Source organism: Ursus maritimus, unplaced genomic scaffold, assembly GCF_017311325.1.
Source record: "Ursus maritimus isolate PB19 unplaced genomic scaffold, ASM1731132v1 scaffold_3, whole genome shotgun sequence".
Taxonomy (NCBI): Eukaryota; Metazoa; Chordata; class Mammalia; order Carnivora; family Ursidae; genus Ursus; species Ursus maritimus.
Genome location: NW_024425563.1, coordinates 53,666,762 through 53,690,301, shown reverse-complemented (window position 1 = coordinate 53,690,301; position 23,540 = coordinate 53,666,762). Strand labels below are relative to the sequence as shown.

The following is a 23,540-nucleotide window of genomic DNA, read 5'->3' as shown; positions in this document are numbered from 1 at the left end:
CATGTAACTGCCTTTCCTGGAGCTCCTTTCTTATTGCAGTGGAGAAAGAAGAATGAATTTCCTGAATACTACCATCTACACTCTGATGTTGTTGTTGTTGAAGATTTTATTTATTTATTTGAAAGAAAGAGAAAGAGAACACCACTGGGAAGGCAGGGCAGAGGGAGGGGGAGAAGCAGACTCCCTGCTGAGCAGGGAGCCTGATGCGGGGCTCAATCCCAGGACCCTGAGATCATGACCTGAGCTGAAGGTAGACTCTTAACTGACTGAGCCACCCAGGCACACCCCGCTCTTTTTTTTTTTTTTAACGTATCAGTTATTTAATTAGGTTTTTGTAGTAAATTTAGAACATCAGTTTGTGAAGGTAAACTCCATTTGTGAGAGAAACCACAAAGCAGAGGTAGCCTTGGAGCTAAGGAACAACCTTTCTTTTTTGCAGAATTTGTAAGTCCATAGCTTTAAATTCAACCATGTGCTGCTCTGTATACTGGTATTTCTCTTTCTCTGGGTCAAACATCTCACCTTGCTGGTGTCTGGGCTTTCAAAGCTTCTTTTTTCTAAAGTAAGGATCAGTGAGATGTTCAGGGGTTTTCACACTACTGATACCATTTTTGGCAGAGGTGGCAATGACAAATTTCTGGTATGTTCTGCACAGAGAAACTCAGTTGAGTATCAGAGGTGCAGTCACAAGTAGCAAGCCACTGCTCAGCCACTTCAGGAAACCATCCTCTTGCCTCTGTGGTGCCCACTGAGGATGATCAGAATGCTGTTGAGAGTGGAACTAGCTCAAAGTTTTCTCACATGCTAACTGAAGGGATTTTTGCCGCAGCTTGACAGCTTCCAAGGCACACGTTTTTGGTAGAGTAACATCTAAGGCATTTTGTGAAGTTTAACCACTCCTGAAACACCATGCTTATCACCATGAACTAGAAGGAGTGCCCAGATAAATGGGTGCTTTCTATAACACAGGAAAGAGAACCAGTACAAAAATAATTTAAATAGCATTCCAAACTCTATTCCAAAATTGTATAACATAAACTTTAGAAGAATTTCCAGTTCAAGTTAAAAAAAAAAAGATTTATGGGAAAGGAAAACAACAACAACAACAGAACTTCCACCCTTAAGAGCAAAGAGATTCCTGCTGAAAACTCCTAGCCATTACTATTATTATTCTCAATCTCATCCTCTAATTCTTACTAGATATAGTTTATTTCGTTGTTCACACAATGTATTATGGATGACACAAAGTTAAGTCTGTGTATAACAGGGAAGATGGCATCTATTTTATTCTCATAATAACAATATTAAATCAGATGGGTTGAGTTTGTTAGTCAGGGTCAAACAATCAGCAAGTGGCAGAACTAAGATTAGCATCCGTGTCTCCTAATGCTTAAAATTACATTAAGTTGAGAAGACTAAGTTAATAGTTGAGTGATTTGTGGGGTGGAAGGGATCATTTTAATTTAATGCCACTATTAATTAGTAATTGTAACATAGGGAATAAAACATAAGGTGGAATGAGACAAATTTTCTGAAGAGAGAATTAATGTCAAAGGAAAGAAGAAAAGATTTCAACAGTTATCTGTATAGTATTGATCAAAACATATCCACTTGTCCAATATCTCTTATGTCCGTCAGTCTGCAAAGTACTGGTAAGAGGAGACAAAGAAACTTGAGAAAAAGACTCCATTAAGTATGGGCTGATCCATTGAATGAGGGGATACAAAGCCCCCCAAAAAGAGGAAAGAGATTACTAATTAAAGGATTTCAATGAACCATGCTGAATTATTCCTCTAATCAGAGCAATGAATGAACTGCCTAATCTCTGAGTAAATAATTAGGTTCCTAAGTATTCCAGGATTACAAATAGCTGAGTTAACTCATTTCCTTGAATAATTGCTCATTCATTTATTCAATTTCCAGCTAACTGAATAATCATTATCTAGAGAGCTTATAAAAATAAATATTTTAGGTTTCAATATCGTATTATGGTTATGCAAGATATTACCATTAGGAGAAACTGGCTGAAGGGTACATGGGATCTCCCTTAACATTTTTTTTGCAACTTGTAAATCTATAATAATTTCAAATAAAAAAGTTAGAAAGTGGACATAGATAGATAGATAGATACATAGATACATAGATACATAGATAGATGATAGATATTCTAGGGCTTCACCCTCGAAGATTCTTATTCAGTAAGTTTGGAGTAGGATCCAATAATCCATATTTCTTAATCAGCACTTTGTATGATTCTGATGTGCTGCTATGTTTGGGAACCACTGAATTCCACAATACAATACTTTTACAGATGTCAAAGAAAGTTTTCAAATAATTTTTTTATAAAGGATTATTCAATTGCTGTGACATTTCTGGGGGTGGTGGGACTTAGGAAAACGTTAAGTATCTATCCATCTCCTATCTCATACTGACTTCCACCCAGGAATGACTGAATACATTTAGCCCTCTTTCCCAGTATTCTATTCTCCTCCATGTCCTACCTCTATCCTGGATGTCATCAGTTTTTATAGAGAACCCATCAGCACCTTAGCCTCACAGCTTCTGGATATCCTCAATATCAGCAACCTCATTATTACAGTGGTCCATATAAAGTGACTGGAATGCCTAAATTGCCTGGAATGGAAATGAACAACCCAAATATTGCTTTTCGCAGCCCACTGTGAAGCTCAACTTCACAGCCCTTTGAACCTAAGGACTTCAGCTTCCAGGCCTAAAGAAGTCTGTAGTAAACCTTCATGCAAAGGTTCCAAGGTCCCTAATAACAACGATTTAAATGTCCAGGTTAATATCCCATTCTAGACTGTGCTAGAACCAACGGAAAATGTCATCTAGGGCTAGAAGTTACCATATTAAAATGCAAATATTTATTTGGGGAAAACATTGTAAACTGTTATCAACTAGGCCAGCAGTTTAGTATGGGAGAAAAATTATTAGAAATGCAGGTTTCTGGATCCTGGCTCTCTCAGGATTGATGTAGTAAGTTTAGAACAGGATCCAGGAATCTACATTTTGATACATTTTCTACTTACCATATTCAAAGAAATTTTAACCTGAATATTTAAATGCAGATAAATTAGCTGTTAACCTAGAATCAATGCCAGATATAACTCTGCATCTGGCAGTGACAGCAGCTGGCACGGACAAATAAACAAAACAAAGTATGAAAGTTGTCCTTTGAATGTTAGATTTCTGGAGAGGTACCTAATTAGGGAGTCTAAAAGGAATAAAGTGAAGAACTGGAGACAGCTCAAAACAGAAAAAGAAAAAAAGAATCAAGAAAACCTTAGTCTAGGTACCAATGTTCCTCAGGACTAACTTTGCTTCTGGGTGGGGGCTGTCATGGAGGTAGAGTTTTGGGAAATATTTGTCTCTCCTGACTGCAAGACTGTCTCTGCTTTCCTACATAGATGGACCAGGAAAGGAAGGAGAAAGTCAGAAAATTCTAATGGAATGATATAAATAAATCTGGCTAATAATAACTAAGATGAAAATAGAACTCAAACAAGATTTTCAATACTGAAGACCAAAACTAGGAAGCTTCTCTTACGTCCTTATTTTCTCTAGGAGGCTGAGAGAACTGAATGTTTTCTCTGCTCCGCTGTTATTGTTAACAATAATTCCCAGAGGTAGTCTCACACACTAAAGGGATCATGTTCAGAAGTAGCAAATGATTCAGTAACTTCATTTTAAGGCTTACCCAGAAGTCTATTCAAGCCCTGGGCTCTTTATGCTTGTAAAAAGTTGATTTGCCTATCAGATAAAATGTTTGGTTTTCCTTCTCTGCTGTATCAGCTAAATTCCAATCAGAAGACAGAAACCACGCAGTAATTTAAACAGGAAAATTTAGTATGAAGAGATAGCAACAGAGGATTGGAGTATAGCTAACTGACTAAGGGGGGGGGGCAGGGGCTCTAAGTGACACATAAAAGTTACTGAAGGAGAGTATTCAAAAAAGGAACAAACGGGGAAGAAGAGGATCCTCCCCACCCCTAGGACTCAGCTTTCATTGGAAAGGGTATAGTCAAAGCCCATTGGATGTTAGAAAAATTCACTGGGTTGTTCCAGGCCAGAGAGAGATCCCACTTGTTAGTTAGGCTAACTGAGAATTCCCTATTAGGATACTGATAAAATTCACTGGGAAGCCATCCGTTTAGGTTGTTATTGACTTGCTGGAAAGCCAGCTTGGGCACCATCTGAACTCACAGAAAACCACCTGGAAGCGGCAGGGTTGTGAGAGGAAGGTGCTGTTGATTTACTGGAAATGAGTTGGTTAATCCATAGAACTTGTTAGGTACCCTCAGGAGTGCCACTGAACTTGCTGCTAGAAACCATTCAAGGTAGAGTTTGTGCTGAGGAAAACTGGTGATGTGCCACTTGCTGCTTTAGGCTAGGACACTGCTGGGAAAAATAGCCATTCACTCTGCAAGAGCTCAACTAAATGAGTACACCTCACAGAACCAGGAAGAGGAAACCTCTCTCTTCCATTGTCTGTCCAACACCCCGTACTGACAATGTTTCACGAGGCCCAACTTTGTTATCACAGAACAGGAAAAAAAAGGGTGAATTTGGAACTGAGAAGCAATAAATTGGTAACTTGGCACATCTGCCTACTAACTAAAATTTTTCTTTTCTGAAAGACGTTTTTCAAATATATAGTCTACTATATATATTCAGTACATGGAACAAATATCATTTTCTTGAGAACTAGGTAAAGAAAATGTTATCTGAATAAGTAAAAGGCAAGTTTTGTACTTTCTTTGATTTGTCAGTGTCTCAGTTTTAATTTGGACAGATATCAGTACTATCAGAAAATAAATAGTTCCTGTTACCAACAGGCATTGTTGCACAAGTCTAATTACCTGAAAATAAATTGGAAATGATCCTGAAGAAAATCTTTAGATAAGTCTTTTTAATTTTGAGAATGAGAGGCTTGGAAGCTCATCCTACCCAAAGATGGCATCTGTATGTAGTCATTTGGTAAACGACAGGTCTGTTTGTCCTGAACTCATTCTTTCCCCTCACTCCTTTTATGATAACTTTCCATTTTTAGAGTCTTTTCTTGGATTAATTAGCTACTTATAGAAAGTACTTTTAAAGAAATACAGATGTAATTCTAAAAAGAATAATACACTAAGTAATTAACATTCATTAATGCACTAGCGGAGGCAAAAAACAAGGGAATGGTATATATTGATGGCAACACAAGAAAGTAATTTTTTTTAATGTAGAGCAGAAGTCAGCAAACTTTTTCTATAAAGGACCAAAGAGTAAATATTTTAGGCTTCATAGGCCATACAGCCTCCATTGCAACTACTCAACACTGCCCTTGTAATATTAAAGCATCCATCAGTAATATGTTTCAATGGAAGCTTATTTAGAAAAACAGGCAGATAAGATTTGGCCCGAGTGATATAGTTTGCTAACCCCTGATTCAGAGAAACAGAAGGAGAAGTGGGTGAAGAGGACACTGTAAAGGGCAGCATAATAACCCTTGACATCTGAGGCTATGAAGGCTGCAGAAATAGTAAGTCTTGGCTCACTACTCAGTTCTGGGATTTTGTTCAAGGAAGACATAGCAGAGAAAGCATGGAACATGGAGTCAGACTAAACTGAGAGTTACTGCCTACAAACTAAACCTCAGTTTTCTCATTTGTACCATGAAAGATGATGTGGAATAGAGAAATAATACTTCATCACCTAGTTTTTGTAAGAAACAAATATAAAGCTACCTCTGGGTGTTCAGCAGCTTTCTTAGACTTCATGGCTCTCAATTTCCTCATCCTTTATTGAGGGGCTTGGATTAGTTGAGTTGTAAGATCTTTCAATGCTTAAGTCAGTATACCACGATGGAACATCAGATTTTTGGAACTGTTAGCATGAGATGTGTCTCGTGATTTAACTTTGCAAGGAGGGCCTGTTGCTTTTTCCAGTATGAAAGAATCACATGAGGAAAGTGCCAACTCCTTCTATTGAACTGTCTAAACAGTGGTTCTCCACAGGGAGGGGGGCAACAAGGTTTATTGCTCCCTAGAGTATGATTTTTTTCTATCTTCAAGGTTGGGAAACCTACTGGCATTTAGTGGGCAGGAACCAGGGATGCTAGCCTTCCTGGAATGCATGGGACCGTCACACATGATGAATATTCATTCTGTGTTCTATATGGATTTACATTTTCCCACTAGACATTCATGTGAACTTAAAACTTGTTTATAATTTTCTGAGCCAAGAATCTAATCCATTTTACATATGAATACAAAGCATTTTTGAACAGTCTTAATATACACTGAGTTTTCTAGAAGAGTAAATATCATGTAAAATGACGGAATATTGTACTTTGTTCCCATCAGTACTCTACCAAGAATAAAAGAAATAAATTCCAAGAAAAACACATCATCAATGCCAATGCTTCCTATGACACCTTAGTCATAAGTAGAATGCACTTGTATTAGTCATCAGTCACATGTACAGTATATTTCTATATTTGGAAACCTCTATCATATTTTGTTTTCTGGTATAGTTTTGTCTCCATATTTGCTTTAAAATACAAATGATTTTATTAGAAATAACTTTTTATTTATTTCTGCTTTAACTATTAAAGGATTACATTAATTCTTTAGGAATTATGTGTGCAAGTAGATTATATTATTTATACATTTTTTTCAGGTTATTAAAGAAGCTGTTGATAGATATTATTAGAAGGCAGACTCACATCTGATAAAATTGAGGACTCCTCCACAAAATACTCTAAGTAATCATTGTCCCAGATTCTTTTTGTTAATGACCAGTGAACGAAGGATACAATCTGACTTTGTTTCAAGTTCCCTAAAGCAGAGAAGTTCTCATTAAATGTCTTACATTTGCAGATGTCTCCACATTATTAATAAGATGAAACTTCAAATAAAACACAGAATTTCTAAAACCATGTGATTGAATGAGGGGATCCTACTGTCTCCTTCATTTGTAGAAAGATGGCAATGAACGACATGGAACCTTCTCCTGATGTCCTCACATTTACTTTTCTCTTAATTAAATATCTGTGACTCAGAGAAAACAGTTGTACAGTTGGAAGCAGCTGGCATTGTCCTATCAGGTGCTCCTGGAGAAACTTCAATGCTTTGTTGCCTATAGTGATTACTACTGGCACTATTAACAATTTTTCCTCTTTGGTGTGAATTTGTAGACCTGCAGCTTTTCTGGTTGAATTTTCTGGTTGAATGCTAAGAGGCCTAGCAGTGCCTCTGCAAAAAGAGAAACCTAAGCAAAATTTCTTCAATGATCCTCTTTCATTTCTATTTGAAACAGAGAGAAAGGAGCTCTTCAATCTGCTGGAGAATGAGATACAAAATTACTTGTGGCAAAAAGAAGCACCAAAAGTTTCTTTCTTGCAAAAAAAAGAAAGTAAGAAAAGAAAAGAAAGAAAAAAGAAAGAAAATAAATTTAAATTACTTCTATTCACTAAAAATGACCAAATACACTTTAGAAATTCTATGATGACAGGTACATAGGACTTACAATGAGAGCTTTTTAATTTATGCTCCTCCATTTCCTTCATAGGTGAATGCTGGTTTTTCCAGAGAGCTTCTAGAATGCTTTGCTTATTGTAGCTCTTTGATGCCACTTAAAATGATTTAGGCTGGCTTTAGAAATGTCATGTTGCTATGTACTTGGCCTTTTCTCAAACTGTAGTCCAGAATAAAAGTGAATGGACTTTCCTTCCATTTCAGATGATCAAACTACCAGATCAGGTACCATATTGAAATCTATGAGGGAGAGTTTTGCTTCATAATTTGTCTTTCTTGATACAGATTAAGTGACCAGTTCCTTTGGCTGTTTTTCACTTGTTTTCATGATTTACACAGCTCTTAAATGCAACAATCTGTTTAACTATTTCTGTTTTATTTTATTAGCATCTGGAACATTGAATTTACCATAGCAAATATAATTCTTAGCTTTTGAAAACATTCGTCAAAGGATATACCCTTATTTTTTATTGATATGCAATTTTCATTCTTGTTTGGCAATATTTCTCTGGTACGTCAAGCAAGTGCTTTCCATATTTGGTGTAAACATTTTCTAGAGATACAGAGCAAAGTCAACTCTGATTTCATTTAACCAAACTTTTAAGTCTCCTCTTCCCACATTTTCAAGTAAGAGGGTAGACTATAACACTATCTAAAACCACACCCTGTGCTACTGAGATTCAGTCACTCCTTGAGCACTTTTGATGACTGGGTCTCCATGACAGTTTTGGTTCAGAGTAAGATAAAGAGTGTTAATCCCTGATAGAGGATTGGGGTGATTAGAATGGAGATAACCCCAAGATCTTTCCTTCACTTATGGTTGCTCTCTTCCAAGTCAGATATTTTGGGTGCCCCTCTGAATCTTAGTGAAGAAAGAAGTAGAAACAAAGGCAAAAGGAGTTATTGTAGGACCTAGTGACATTATGGGCCTGCTTTGTTCAAGTTATGACATAAGAGTTGGGAAAAGGGCCGTTAGGACCTCCTAGTGACTCTGCTGTGGCAAAGTTAATTAAGGGTGTAACTCCAGTTAATGAAGGATAGCTCTCTCTGCTTTCAAGCTAGAAAGAACGCATCAAGAGACAACCAGCTCCTTGACACACTGGGTTCCACCAGTGGTGCCTCTGGAGAAGTACCATCTTTAAAAAGTGTCTTGTGAGGGGACAGAACTCAACAACAGCAGAAAAAAATGTGACAACAGTTTATGAATTTGCATGTGCCATCCCTGGGAACTCCAAGAAATGATTAGATGAAGTTTAGGGGGGTGGTTGGGCTTCCACCTTATTCACAGGGGAACAAAAGACAGTGGTTTATTATAATTAAGATGACCCTCTCTCTAGCCAAAGCTGAAAAAATTCCCATGGCTTCAAATACTATTCTAAAGTTACATCCAAATCACATGTAATGTCACCATCCAAGACCAATCTTTTGAGCTCAGACCGTGTACCCAACTCCCTGCTTGACATCACTTGCAATCACAAGTATTTCACAGATTCCTCAAATTCAGTATGAACAAAATGGGATTTATTGTATTTCCCCCAAATCTGATTCTTTTCTTATCTCAGTGAGTACTACAGTGACCCAGCCCAGTAACTCTCAACTTTGAATACTAGATATTAGAGTCATCTGGGAGTTTTAAAAAACTGAGTTCTGAGCCCCATCCAAACAAACAAAGTTAAAATCTCTAGAAGTGGGGCCCAGGTATGGGTTCTTTTTAAAAGCTGTCAGGTGATAATATGTTAAGTTGGAGAGCCACTACTCATCAGTTTATTCCAGAAACCTAGAAATCACCCCAACATCTCCATTTCATCACCCACTGCTCTCAATCAATACATTACTAAACACCATGCTTCCATTTCCAATATAGATTATGAATCTCTTCACATTTTCCCCCTCCTACTACCACCCCTAACCCAAGTCACTATAATGCCTTCCATGGATTAATGCAACAGTCTCCTCATGGCCTTTAACGCCTCTTGTCCACCTCAAAGCAATTCTACTAACAAATGGATTTTGTGCATGCTGTTCCTGTTACTTTGGACTCTTTTCCTTTACTTTTTATTTGGCTTATTCCTACTTACACTTCAAGTTCTAGTTCAAAAAAAAAACCAAAAACCCAGGGGCGCCTGGGTGGCACAGCAGTTAAGCATCTGCCTTCGGCTCAGGGCGTGATCCCGGAGTTCTGGGATCGAGCCCCACGTCAGGCTCTTCTGCTATGAGCCTGCTTCTTCCTCTCCCACTCCCCCTGCTTGTGTTCCCTCTCTTGCTGGCTGTCTCTCTCTCTGTCGAATAAATAAATAAAATCTTTAAAAAAAAAAAACCCCAAAAAAACAAAAAACTTCTTTTTTTCCAGAAAACTTCTTCAAATTCTCAAACTAAATTAATCTGCCCCATTTATTACCATAACACCTAAATGTTTTATTTATTGCCCTACCCAAATAAGCCAATAATAATTTATGTAATTATTTGTTTAACTTTGACTCTCTCCTAACTAGTCACTAAGGGTAGAGTAACTGATGAGGACAATAATGATAAATGTGGAAAAGGAAAAAAAAATTTCAAAACATCTGGATTTGTTGCTTTTTTCAAATTAATCATAACTAGAGCTAACACTGAACATTTATAGTATACTTAGTACATTATATATTATCTCATTTAAGCTTCACAGTAATTCTATGAGGGGGTGCATTCATTCATTCATCTATTCATTCACTAAATAATTTGCAAAGTGCTACATGTGCAAAAATTTTGGGGTCACATTTCTCAAAATGTGGTAAAAGAATATGAAACAGAGGTTGACCAGGCCATTTACTTAAAATACAGATTTGGTTGTTCCACCTTGAAACTACTGCATCAGGTTCACTGAGATAAAGCCTGGATACCCTCATGGTTAATAAGTCCCACAGGTGATTCATAATTCAACTGAAATGTCAGAAACTGTGTTCTAGGACAAAGATTCTAACAAGGATGGCTTACATATATATTCCATCTATTTATAGTTACCTGAACCCTTTCCTTCACCTACTGAGTCATTATTTCCATTGGGTATAGCCCAGGCAAGTATAACTTTTAGAAATTCTCTAAGTGATTGTGAAACTAGACATCTCTGAATATTAACCATCCTTTTAGATTCTGAGACTCTGGTCCAGAAGTGCTGTAGAGTATGAAACTGTGAAAACAATCTCAGTGAAACGAGATAAGGCTACAGTAGAGGTAAATCTACAATTTTGAGAACTGATTCATTAATACCGCTCTGTTTTACTACTTCCAAATTTACCACAGAGTGTCACCTTTTAAACAAGTTGTGAATTAGTGAATAGTGCAGCGCCATCATCATCCTCATGGGAGGCACACAAAGATGAGATCCTGCCCAAGATAGATAAAGGCAATAAGAAGATTAAGTCACGTGGCCAAGGAACCAGGGGACTCTTGGTAGGAAAGAAGGTGACTAAAAACCCAGTAAGACATTAGATGGCTTCCTGGAACTGCGTATGTTTGCAATAGAAATCTGTCTAATTGTAGGTATTTTTGAAGAAAATGTATTCTCTCACAGTCTAGAGGAGAAAGATGAAAGTAGAGAAAAGGGGAAGTGAATTTATTTATTCACTCATTTATTCATTCAGTAAACAATTACAGAGTGATATATGCACAAAAAATTTAGGGCCATATTTCTCAAAGTATGGTAAGAGAATCTGACATGTAAGTTCACCAGGATCAGATAGAACTTTAGTAATGGCATTGAATAAAAAATGTACTTTCAAAGTGAAGATAAAAATACATGAAAACAGAAAAAAAAAACCACCTCTAAAACTTATCTGGAATTTCTTGCTCTTTTTGAATTAATAATAACCACATCTAACATTTAACACTTAGTATACATACTGAGAACTTTAATATACACGATCTCATTTAAGTTTCACAACAATTCTATAAAGTAAATATTATATTCTTCATGCATTCATGCATTCAACAAATGTATAAAGCATAGACCACAGCCACTCTGTCTAGCACTAAGAAATGGGCATGAAACTATAAGAAAAAAGGTAAGTTCCTTGCTTTTGTGAAGACAAACAAACAAAATATACATATTTAGTAAATATGCGAACTGAAGGCTTTGGGCAACTGAGATCTGAACAGATCAAACAATGCTCTCAAGTTTACAAGCAATAAGATACAGAGCCAGGATCTAAACAATTAACACAGGTTAACTGCAGAGCTGCTGCTCTTCCTTAATGTTTTATGTTCAAGGACCAAAACCACTATCAGTCAAAGTAGGTGGAATTGCCATTTTTATAGGTTAAAAATGTCAAATTTTGGCAATTTCATAGGCAGCGACCTATACATATTTTTTCCAAAATTCATAGATTTTTTTTTTCATTTCCAAGAACTCTTCCTCCAGACTTACTTATGGTTATTGATGACCCAAATTGCAAAGTTGAGAATTAAATCCCATTTCAGAAAATTCACATTACTAGAAAGTCTGTTAGGCCAGAGGGCACTGTAGTTTGACATGACCTGTTGATCTTTTGAATAGTGAAATGGGATCTGCTGTAGCCAATTAAGGGAGAGGAGATGGCCTTGAGCAGTTTCAAAGCAGTAAATGATTGTGTAGAGAAGATTTGTTCATTTAATGCCGGGTATTGTCTCATTCCCAGCACAATATAGATCAAATCATGACAACGGGGCTAAGACAAAGACCTTAACAGGTTTCTTGTCCAAGCTTGTGGGGTTAAAAGCAAACAAACAAAAAACAAAACAAACAAAAAAACATATGTGTGTGTGTGTGTGTGTGTGTGTGTGTGTGTGTGTGTGGTCTACAACATCCAGTCAAGACATTTTGGACATATAACACAGTTGGGTATCAAAGACAATGTGGTAATACTGTCTTCTGAATTGGAAATAAAACTATTGTGATTTGTGAGTCAAAATAACCTACTAGAATTCCGAAGCATTCTGAGAGCTATTGTCTTCTAACAACCTAAAAGGAATCCCTAAAGAGAAATCATTATGTTAAGCATACACACATAAATATTTCTATTTCTCCTCAACTATATGCCTCTCCAGATCAAGGTTTCTCAACATTGTCACTAGTAACATATTGGGCCAGATAATTCTTTGTTGTAAGTGTGTAGTGTTGAGGAAATGTCCTGTATGTTGTAGGATGTTTGCATCATTCTTGGCCTCTGCTGTTAATACCCTCTCAATAATGATTAATAAAAATGTCTTCAGACATTGCCATTTATTCCACAGGGGCAAATCTGTTCCCAGTTGAGAAGAAAAACTCTTCATAGACATAGGAATATGATAAGTATAGGGGAGTACTGTGATATGGAGACTGAATTTGTGTCTAAGTATGGAAAAGGAAAAGACAGTGCTTGTGTGGGTCATTATCAACCATGTGGTGCAGTGGTTAAGAATAGCTAGAATCACACTGACCAATTGTGTATTTCGATTCTTTCACATAGTAGTTGTAAAATCTTTAAAAGGAAAGACACAGTAGGATTTTAAAGAGTTATGAGCATTTAGCAAGATAAAGCATTTAAAGTACTTAGTGTATTGCTTAGCACTGAGTAAGTACTCAGCAATTGTCAGGTGTTATGATTTTAGAAGATCTTGCTAAAACAATTTTCTCTCTCTTGTTTTTTCTGCCTCTCTCTGTATTACATTTACATACACAAACATATTATACAAGTATGAGCGTACGTAGCTGTATGTATATACATATATGCGATAATATGTGTGTGTATATATATATATATGTGAGTGTGTGTGCGTTGTGTAACAGGTAAAATATACCAATGGCATGTATGAGCATGAGTTCCTAAGTCTGTGTGTATTGGGGGCAGGGGCCCAGAAAAAGAGTGAGCCACACCATAATATAAAGCAGATGTTAGTCTGTTTGATAATTTTAGGGGCAGATTTAAAAAAGAGGAGTTAAGTGAACTTTATCTGGCATGCTTGAAGAATAAGGTAATCAAATGTTATAATTAATAGAATATTAGCACATAAAACCAAATATGGATTACCAATTTTAAAACATTTCAAATACAACAAAATGCATTTATACTAAAATTTACTAACATGATTATTCATTTTTATTTCAACAATTATTAATAAATAATATTCTTTTCTTAGCTCTCTGCTAAGCATTGATTTATCTTTTGATGACTTTTAGGAACTTAAAATTCTTCAAGGTAATGGTTTTAAATACCTTTTCTCTTCAGAAGTGTAAAAGATGTAAGACTTTATGCTAACTCCATGATCTGAAGGTGTTTGGGAAAGTATTGAAATAAGTAACACTTATTTCCATTGTATTTGCCTCTTTCATATAAATTTAGCATACAGAGTGTAGTATAAGATGGCTACCTTTCTTCTCCACAAATTAAACTCTATGTCAAAAGCTAAGAAGCTGTTTTATAAATTTAAACTGTTTTTCTTTTCTATCACTATGAAAGCTTAGTAAATTTCTAATTCTTCTCTACTATGTCCCCAATAAAAATTAATTCTGCCTCAGCACCTGGTAAAGGAGGTATTTACTTGTCAACAAAGTAACTATCATATTTATGAGTAGCTGAGATGATGGAAAATTCTTCCTTATATTGAACCAAAGGTTGGCTCAAGTTTATATACAGTATATTGACTATCTGATCACTGAAAGCAACAGAAAATAAGTTGAATTTTTCCATATAACAATCCTATATACACATGACATCAACTCATACCCTCTAACATATATACATATGCACACACACATACACATAGAGAATACATATTCATACACACACACACATACACACAAACACACACACATACACACAAAGAGAGAGAAGGAGAGAGAGTAATAAAGAAACGGGGGAAAATATAAACAAAATTTGTAAATCTTGTTCTATTTTTTACAAAATTTTGTAAGCTTGAAACTTTATATCCATATTAAAAGTTTTTATAGAAATATCAAGTTATTGGGAAAAAACAAAGTATTGCCTCCTGCCCAATCAAGAATTATTACACCAAGGATTTACTATCTTCTACTCATTATCTAGTAGTTAAATGCATAAAACATGAAGTCATAATTCTAGGAACTTTAAACTTACAAATACATAACAATGAGTTATTCATAGTGATGGTTGTATCAATGGCATTTTCTTCCAACATTTTAGTTCAAAGGGAAAAAAAATCTTCAAAATTGATACTCTCTCATAAATAAAAAAGGGGAATCTGAATTGTTAAAAATTTTAAAAATAAAAATGATACTGTAAAAATGAAATCTACTTGGGGCACCTGGGTGACTCAGTCAGTTAAGCATCTACCTTCGGCTCAGGTCATGATCCAAGGGTCCTGGAATAGAATCCTGCATCGGGCTCCCTGCTCAGTGGGGAGTCTCCCTCTCCCTCTCCTTCTGCCTCTCCCCCAGCTCATGCTCTCTCTTTCAAATAAATAAATAAAATCTTAAAAAAATAAAAAAAATATCTACTTAAGCATAGGACATTTTTAGTCAGAATAATTATGTTTATATGAATACTTAGGAATGTGTCTATTTATCTGTCCAATAAATACAAAACACAGTATTTATCAGTTTCATGGACTCTATACCAAAACTGTGAGAAAGTATTTCATTTTGAAACTTGAATCAAGAAGAAATTCAGCTAATTTGGAGTAAAAAATACATCTGCTGTATGTCCCTTAAACTTTTGACAAATTATGAAATGCATTTCCACTTTTTTTGGCTAGGTCATAGTGTATAGAGAGGTTTCGTTTTTCTTCTGTGGTGAGTTATTCATCCTTGTTTCCATTTCTGGTTTTAGATGAAACCTCACAAGCCTTCTGAGAACGTTTGCTTTCATATTGTTTTTGAAACCAGACTTTTACGACAAAGCCACAAAACAACTCAGCAATAATACACGTTAAAGAAACATGCTGTTTTGAATTCATATTTAGGAGATTTGGCAAAGAAACCATAAAATTTGACAAGTCAGAAGAGGCCTAGCAGATGAAATCTAAAACTACATCTAAACTCAGATTTTACTTATCCATCTACCGACTCACTGATCTCTGAACTTCGTTTCTTCCTTTCTTCTTCCTTCCCTCCTCCCTCTGTCCTGCCCTCCTTTTCTCCTTTGTCTTCTCCCTCACACCCCCTCCCCGTCCCATCTCTCTCTTTCTTTTGTAGTTGAGACTCTGAAGAAGTGGAAACAGGATGTAGGCCAGAGGTGGGAAGTTGATTTCTCGGAACCATATGATAGAAGCAGAAAATAAATACTATGGTCAATTCTACAATCAGGAATTTTGTCATCTGAAGTCATAAGCAAACCTTGGCAACCTGGAGCAGTTAGTCATCACCACAATTTCAAGAAAAATTCATGTATATCCACAAACACCCCACTGGTTTAGAATTAGGAGAGTAACACTCCAGGTATTCCCCAGGTGGGAAGGGGCACTCCCTTGGAAGTGGGTGAATTCCCACTGGATGTCCCCATTTCTGTTGGGGATCTTGGCTCACATTCCCTGCATGGGGAGGCCCCATGGATTTCTTAAAATGCTTTCTTCAAGAATGGGAACAGATTTGAGAAGCCTACCATGTTGAGGAAATCTAGAAAGCTCTTCACTGCTTAACAAAATATGAGATAAATTAAAGATTGAGGAATCCCTAGGATACTTCCTTTTATGGCTTCAATCCCCTAATTCATTTAAATGACACAAGATTTAATCCTTTTTCTATTGAAAAGAATCAGGAAATATCACCATGAGACTTTCACTGGATATCCCATAATTAAAGCCAGGTAGTTATCCATTCTTGTCTGCTCTTCAGATATATCTTTATAAAGTGGACTATTGATTGCACGCATTTATAATAAGGAAGCATTTACATAGTAACACACACACACACCATCACCACATAAAGTTTAACTATTTTGTTTGTAATACTGTTTTCTTTTTAATTGAAAAATAGCTTCTTTCAGAATATAATGAAGAAAAGGTAATCTTTTTAATGACTGGTGCTGGAAAAACAACCCCATGGAAAAAAAATGAACCTAGACACAAACCTTAGACTCTTCACAAAAATTAGCTCAGAATGGATTGCAGACTTAAATGCAAACCACTCAACTATAAAATTCCTTGGAGATAACATAAGAAAAAAATCTAAATTACTTTAAGTTTGATGATGACTTTTTGGATACAACACCAAAAGCACTGTCCACAAAAGAAAGAACTGATAAACAGAACTTCATTAAAATTAAAACTTTCTGCTCTGCAAAAGACGTTGTTAAGGAGAATAAAAACACAAGCCACAGACTAGGAAAAAAATATTTGCCAAAAATCCATGTGAGTTATTTATTGCCCCATAATAAACCATCCCAAAAGTTAATTAAACAATAATGATCTTATATTTCTTTTAATCCTATGGGTTGAGTTTCTTTCTTTTTTTTTTTTTTAAAGATTTTATTTATTTAGCTGACAGAGATAGAGACAGCCAGCGAGAGAGGGAACACAAGCAGGGGGAGTGGGAGAGGAAGAAGCAGGCTCATAGCAGAGGAGCCTGATGTGGGGCTCGATCCCAGAACGCCTGGATCACGCCCTGAGCCGAAGGCAGACGCTTCACGACTGTGCCACCCAGGCGCCCCCTATGGGTTGATTTTCTGCTTCACTTAGTGTTGACTGGAATCACTCATGTGGCCACTTCAGCTGGGAATTCAGGTAGGGATGGAACATCCCAGGTGGCTTCATTTCCACCTTTAGCAGTTGGTGCTGGTTGTCAGCTAAGATCCTTCCTTTTTCTTCCATGTGACCTTTCATCCTCAAGGGTATCCTCACATACCCTTTCTGATAGAGTAGTCTTGACTTCTTTACATGGCCATTGGCTTCCCAATGAGTGAAACAGAATCTGCAAGACCCCTTAAGTACTAGGCTTAGAAGTTGCTTTCTATTGGTCAAAACAAATCAGGAAGGCCAAATTCAAGTATAAGTAACAGTATACTCCATCTCTTGATGGACAAGGGGCAAAGTCACCTTGCAAAAGAATACATGGGATATCAGGGGTTGTGGTGGCCATTGTGAGAAATGATATCCCACAAACATAATACTTTTCCATAGAACTTATTATAGTTGTATTCTGTCTGAGATTTAAAATATTTGCAAATTAGGGGGTGTCTGAGTGGCTCAGTTATCTGCCTTTGGCTCAGGTCATGATCTCAGGGTCCTGGGGTCAAGCCCTGGGCTGGGCTCCCTGCTCACTAGGGAGTCCACTTCTGTCCCTCTCTCTCTGCCCCTTCCCCCACTCATGCTCTCTCCGTCTCTTTCTCTCAAATAAATAAATAAAATCTTTAAAATAAAATAAAGTATTTGTGAATTACAATACGTCCTATAGAATTTTCTTTAGAGAATGTTTAAGTCCTAAACTTTTTATTAAAGTCCAAATTATTAAATTGTTTAGACTGCAAACACAGAATCACATACATACTCCATTTGTGTTCCCCAAATAAAGATCTTGAGGATTTTTTGAGAGCTTCCAGCAGGGAATGGGTATGGATTACATTCCCTGATGAACTAGTTAGTTCATTTCCAAAAATAATGAGAATTACATGTAACCCATTATAGATCAATCTTTGCCTTGACTACCACAAAGCATTTTGTGATTTCATCAGTAAAGACATTAAAAATATAACCATTCCTTTACTTTATCACTTGTTTCTTTTATTCTACATTAATGTGATTTTGGATATTTTTTACCCTATTTCTTTTTCACTTTGACAGAAACCACTTAAATTTTTCAGGAAGTAAGAAATGGATTTCAAATAATCAGTATTATGTTAATATCTAAGAAGAGAAAACAAGAATGATGGAAAATGAGGATATTGTCTTACAGATTAGGAAGCCAGAGCTGTGAAAAGTAACACATCTCACCAAAGGCTTCTCATCACTTCCAACACAAATATCAGGAAGAGAGGGAAGCACTCATCCTTTGAATCTCAAAATCCAAACTAGTTTCATTCTTACCATATGGTATATATCTTCAAAAGGACTAAGATTGGTAAATTCAAGGCTAATGCACAGATAATGATCTTTCTCAAGATTAGCAAAGAACAAATGTTCCTGTCCTGTACTTATTAATATACATGTGCTCAATCTTACCCTTATAAATAAACATATTCTTTTAAAAATAGCCAACAACTTTTTACCAAAAGATGTTTAAACACATGGTGAAGGAATCTTAGGGAAAATCCAGAGGCTGAATCCAATGTATTCCAAGAAAGGGACAGGAAATCAAAACACTAAAAAAAACTCACCATTTGTGTGCCTGAAGTGTTATTGTTTTTGTGCATGGTTTGTTTATTGGTGATATAGGCATATTTCCTAAATGTTACTGCTAAAATTTTCTACCTCATCTAATTACATTTGTTTTGAAAGAAAAATTTTGCTTTTCCAGATTCTAGAAAATCCCAACTGTTTTATATATCTCAGTATGTATAATTGTCTAAGACATAATTTTCAAAAATATATAATTGAAGCATGAATGATTCTCACAGCCCCATAATTGACCCAATTCTTCTTTATTGGAAGACAATGAAAGAGTACTAAAACAATAAAAGAATACTAAAAAGCATGACATCACTTGTGGATTGTTTAATAGCTAGGCTTGATTTTATTATTTCTCCAGTTAAATATTGCTTCCTTTTTTCATAAAACAGTGTCAACCTCTCCAATACCAAACTTACAAAATATTTGACTTCCATATTTATCAAAGAGAAGCTTATACTACATTGTTCCCTTTTAATATGTCATTTTGGTTGTCTTTGTCACCTTGAGCCCTTAACAAGTGATGCTATGACTAGCCCAGGATAATCTAAATCATTGTTCCTGACAAGGCTCCTTTACTTGTAAGAAGCAAACCCTACTCAAATTCACAAAATAAAAGATAGGTTTATTAAAGAATACAAACTATCCCAGAATACTAAAACAGAAAATGAAGTATACTTGGGCTCCTTATGACCTGGGACTGCAAAATTAGAAACCAATTACTCAGTCTTTCAAGAACTGCCTGGACTGTTTCCCTTAATTTTACTCGATGAATATGCTCAATCTGTAATATTTCTTTTATCATCTTTTTCTGCTTACCCATTTTTACCGCAGCCCCACCTGGATACCTGCTCAACTCTGTATTACCACCCATAAGTTCTAGAGCTGAATTCTGAATTACTTTGGTTCCTCAGTACCTCGATACCAAAATTCTAAGGAAGATATATATTGTTCCTCTTCTTAAGGTTTATCCAGAGTCTGCTCCTGCAGAGTATCATAAACATATGGTCAACCTATGGGCTTATTTAGCTGAGACTGTAGTAAGATAGAGTCATGTGATCAACTGGAGCTGTGGGTAAGCGGACAATGATTAACATGTCAATTGCAATTGACTAAATATGTACCTTGACATAGTAACATATAAGAACCTCTGTTTCCTCGTATATAAAAACCAATAATGTTTACTTAATATTTGCCTTGCCTACTCTTAAGTTCTATCTATAAAATATATCTATATCTATAAAAGCAAATGAATTAATAAAAAGCACATGGTCAGGACACCTGGATGGCACAGTTGGTTAAGCATTGGACTCTTGGTTTTGGCTCAGGTCGTGATCTCAGGGTCATGAGATCAGCCCCACGTGGGGCTCTATGTTCAGTATGAAGTCTGCTTGGGATTCTCTCTCCCTCTGTCCCTGCTGCTCATGTTCTCTCTCTCTCTCTAAAAATAAATAAATAAATCATAAAAAAAAAAAGAAAGAAAGCACATGGGCAGCCATTAAGTGCTGGAATGAAGCCAATAACACTTTTCTACTATCAAACAAATTGATGAGGAGACAAACTGTAGATTAAAATGATAGCCTCTCAAGATGTTGGGGACTTCATATAGGTAATTTTTAATTGTAACAAATGAAATCAAGAGTCTAATATAGCTCAAGTATTTTTATTTTTTCCCTGGTTATTCAAGTTATCTTTTTTTCTAACGAAACTGAAGAGATGAATCTCACCTGGATGTATAAGGTTTGAGGGATGTACACTGATTTTAACTTTTGTTTAAAGGTTCCCATTATTGCAAGTGGGTTTATCTGGCTTGGAACTTAGGCATTTTCTTTACTTCCTTATTTTTATTTCATTTTTTCTTAACTGCTGCTGGTTCTGGTGGTTTATTTATTTTGTACTTTCTATTTTCGAGAAATCTAGTAGTGGTGAGGTGTGACTAAAACATAGATTAGAGAAAAAGGAAAATAGCACAGAGCCTAAGCCCTGAGAGCAGACAGGATTCATCCAACAGTTTGCAAAAGTGAAAGAGTGCTGTTGAAAATAAGTTATAGAGGCAGATGTTTGAAGTCTGCATTTATTTCTTTTTATTATTCATTTTGGATGAATGTTACATTCTTTGTAGATTCAAAATGTCCTCCAAATCCCGAGCTTGTTATGAAACTATGTTATGGCCTTTGTTAGTAGTAGAGAAAACTTTATGTACTAATTGTAATAATTCACTGACTTTTTAAGATTTCATATTTATAAATTATCAATATTTTTCAAATTTAGTTATAATTGTCTATGGGAGATATTCCCTTATCCAATCAAACCACAAAATGTAGAACTAACTGAGATTAAAAAAAAATAATTTTCCTACAGGGTCAAATCAGCAAAACTGGAAATTCAACCTTTTTTAGTTTTTGTGTGTGTGTGTGTGTGGAAATGTTAAATGCACTGTCCAACAAGTGAATGCTTAATATCAATAAAACCCTTATGATAAATGACAAAAAAATTACATGATTTTAAGAGGAAAGTTGATTTTTAAAATATTTATTGAGCAACTATTGGAATAAGGCATTGCATTTGTAACAAAAAAGACTTAAAATTTTTAAAGGAATATTTGCTTCCAGGGGACAGAAATTCTTTGGCATACAGACCTGAAAAAAATAAGTTTGAGCAGCAATATAAGCATGGTAAGTTCCAAAAAGTAAGAGAGAATGAGTGTTATACTAGTTCAGGTAAGAGAACAATAACTGACTGGAAAGAGAGTGGCTGTGGAGCTCATTTCTTGAAGGAAGTTAAAAATTAATATGGACCTAAAGGACAGGAAGTATTTGAAAAAAGTAATGTATTTCTGCCAGGAGGAATAGCTCAACCAAAGACTCAGAGAGAGCGTTCCACAGGTTGAAGTGAGAGAATTGGTTCAAAAGCATTGAGAAACCCTTTCTCCCAAAAATCACATTGAAATGACAGGGGGAAAAAAAAGAAGTTACAAAATTAAAACCACAAATGAAAGGGGTCAGTAGTGGACCAAAAATTTTGAGGGATTTCTGCAAAAGAAAGTGGATGGGATAAAACTGACAGAGAAACCAAAAGAAAGAAACCTTATCTGTATTAAAAAAAAAAAACTACTGAGTTGAGAATTCTCTTCCTGGTGGAGGCCCAGAAAAACTCCAAGCTCAAGTTGAATGAGCACAAGAATAAGGAGTGAGACAGGAATTATTAGCCTATTACTCAAATTAATTTATAGTTAATTATACTCTATATTTATATATTAGCTAGTTAATTAAAGATAACTTAAAGATATATTTATAAGGTAGCTACAGCAGAACTATCACTTCCCATCCCCATCAGCAGTAGTTGTTTGCCTCTAGGATTATGTTTTTAATCTCCTCTAAAAATAAAATGCAGGATCTTTTCTGATAGGACTCATAGGTTGGGTATCAATGCCAAATAGGGAAATACTGAGAAAAATGGGAAAATGGAAATTCCACAATGGATGAGAAGGAAATTTGTATTGTATTGTATTGTATTGTATTGTATTGTATTGTATTGTATTGTATTTTTTAAAGGTTTTATTTATTTGTCAGAGAGAGAGAGAGAGCAAGCACAAGCAGAGGGAGCAGCAGGCAGAGGGAGAAGTAGGCTCCCCGCTGAGCAAGGAGCCTGACACGGGACTTGATCCCAGGACCCTGGGATCATGACCTGAGCAGAAGACAGACACTTAACCAACTGAACCACGCAGGCATCCCAAAAAGGAAATTATTTTAAAAAGGAAAGATAACTTTACTTGCTCTTTACCCTCAGATTAAACTCCTTTTTTTCTTTTTCTTACCAAATGTGAGGCTGTCAAGACATCTGTCTATTATATGCCTACCCATCCCAAAAGGAAGTCTACAAGGCAGTATTCTCACCTCACTGAGAGTTCCCACAAGAGCCTTCCAACAGGTAAGAGGCCCATTGGGGAAATACACTCACAGACTGTAGAGAAAATCCATGATGGGTGATTACCAGTCAACCTAGCACTCGGGTGAAAAATATGAAAAGATAATGGAGGCTCACAAAAGAAAAACCAAGAACATGAGCAGGATGAATAAATTAGGTTCTTGGACCCAACTGCAATGTGTGTGTGGGGGGGGGGGGAGAGATTCCCCACACCACAAGCAATTCTCAGATACCAGCATGGTGTCCAAGAGTTCAACTCAATTCTAATATGGTTTACTCAGAGATAGAATCAGATTCCACAAAGGCTAGTCCCACAAGATTACCCTCCACTGCAGATGTCAGTTGCAAGCCTAGGTTATTACCTGTGCTTCTGACCTACTGGCTACAAATTGGGGGTTCCAATGACTGCTTCCAATTTAGGATATAAATCACAAGTCCAGGTTGTTACCTGTACTTCTGACCAACTAACTATAAATCAGAGGTTCCCATAATTCCCTCCTTGGGTTCAATTAATTTGCCAGAATGGTTCACAGAGCTCAGGAAAACCTGTTTACTCACTAGATTACCAATTATTACAAAGGATATGAAAGGATACAAATCAACAGCCAGATGAAGAGATACATATGGCAAGTTCTCCAACAAAGGAGCTTCTGTCCTTTCAGAGCTTGGGGCCCCACACAATGGCACTCGGGAGCCTTCTAGTTCCCTAGTGTGGAAGCTCCCTGAATCCTTTCCTTTTGGGTTTTTATGGAGGCTGCATTACATAGGCATGCTTGATTAATT

The 23,540-nt window shown here is 36.2% G+C and overlaps 1 pseudogene; it reads right to left on the bottom strand.

Moving 5' to 3' along the window:
- Positions 1-324: 324 nt before the first annotated feature.
- LOC103659040 overlaps positions 325-23,540 on the bottom strand; it is a 66,930-nt pseudogene continuing 43,714 nt past the window's right edge.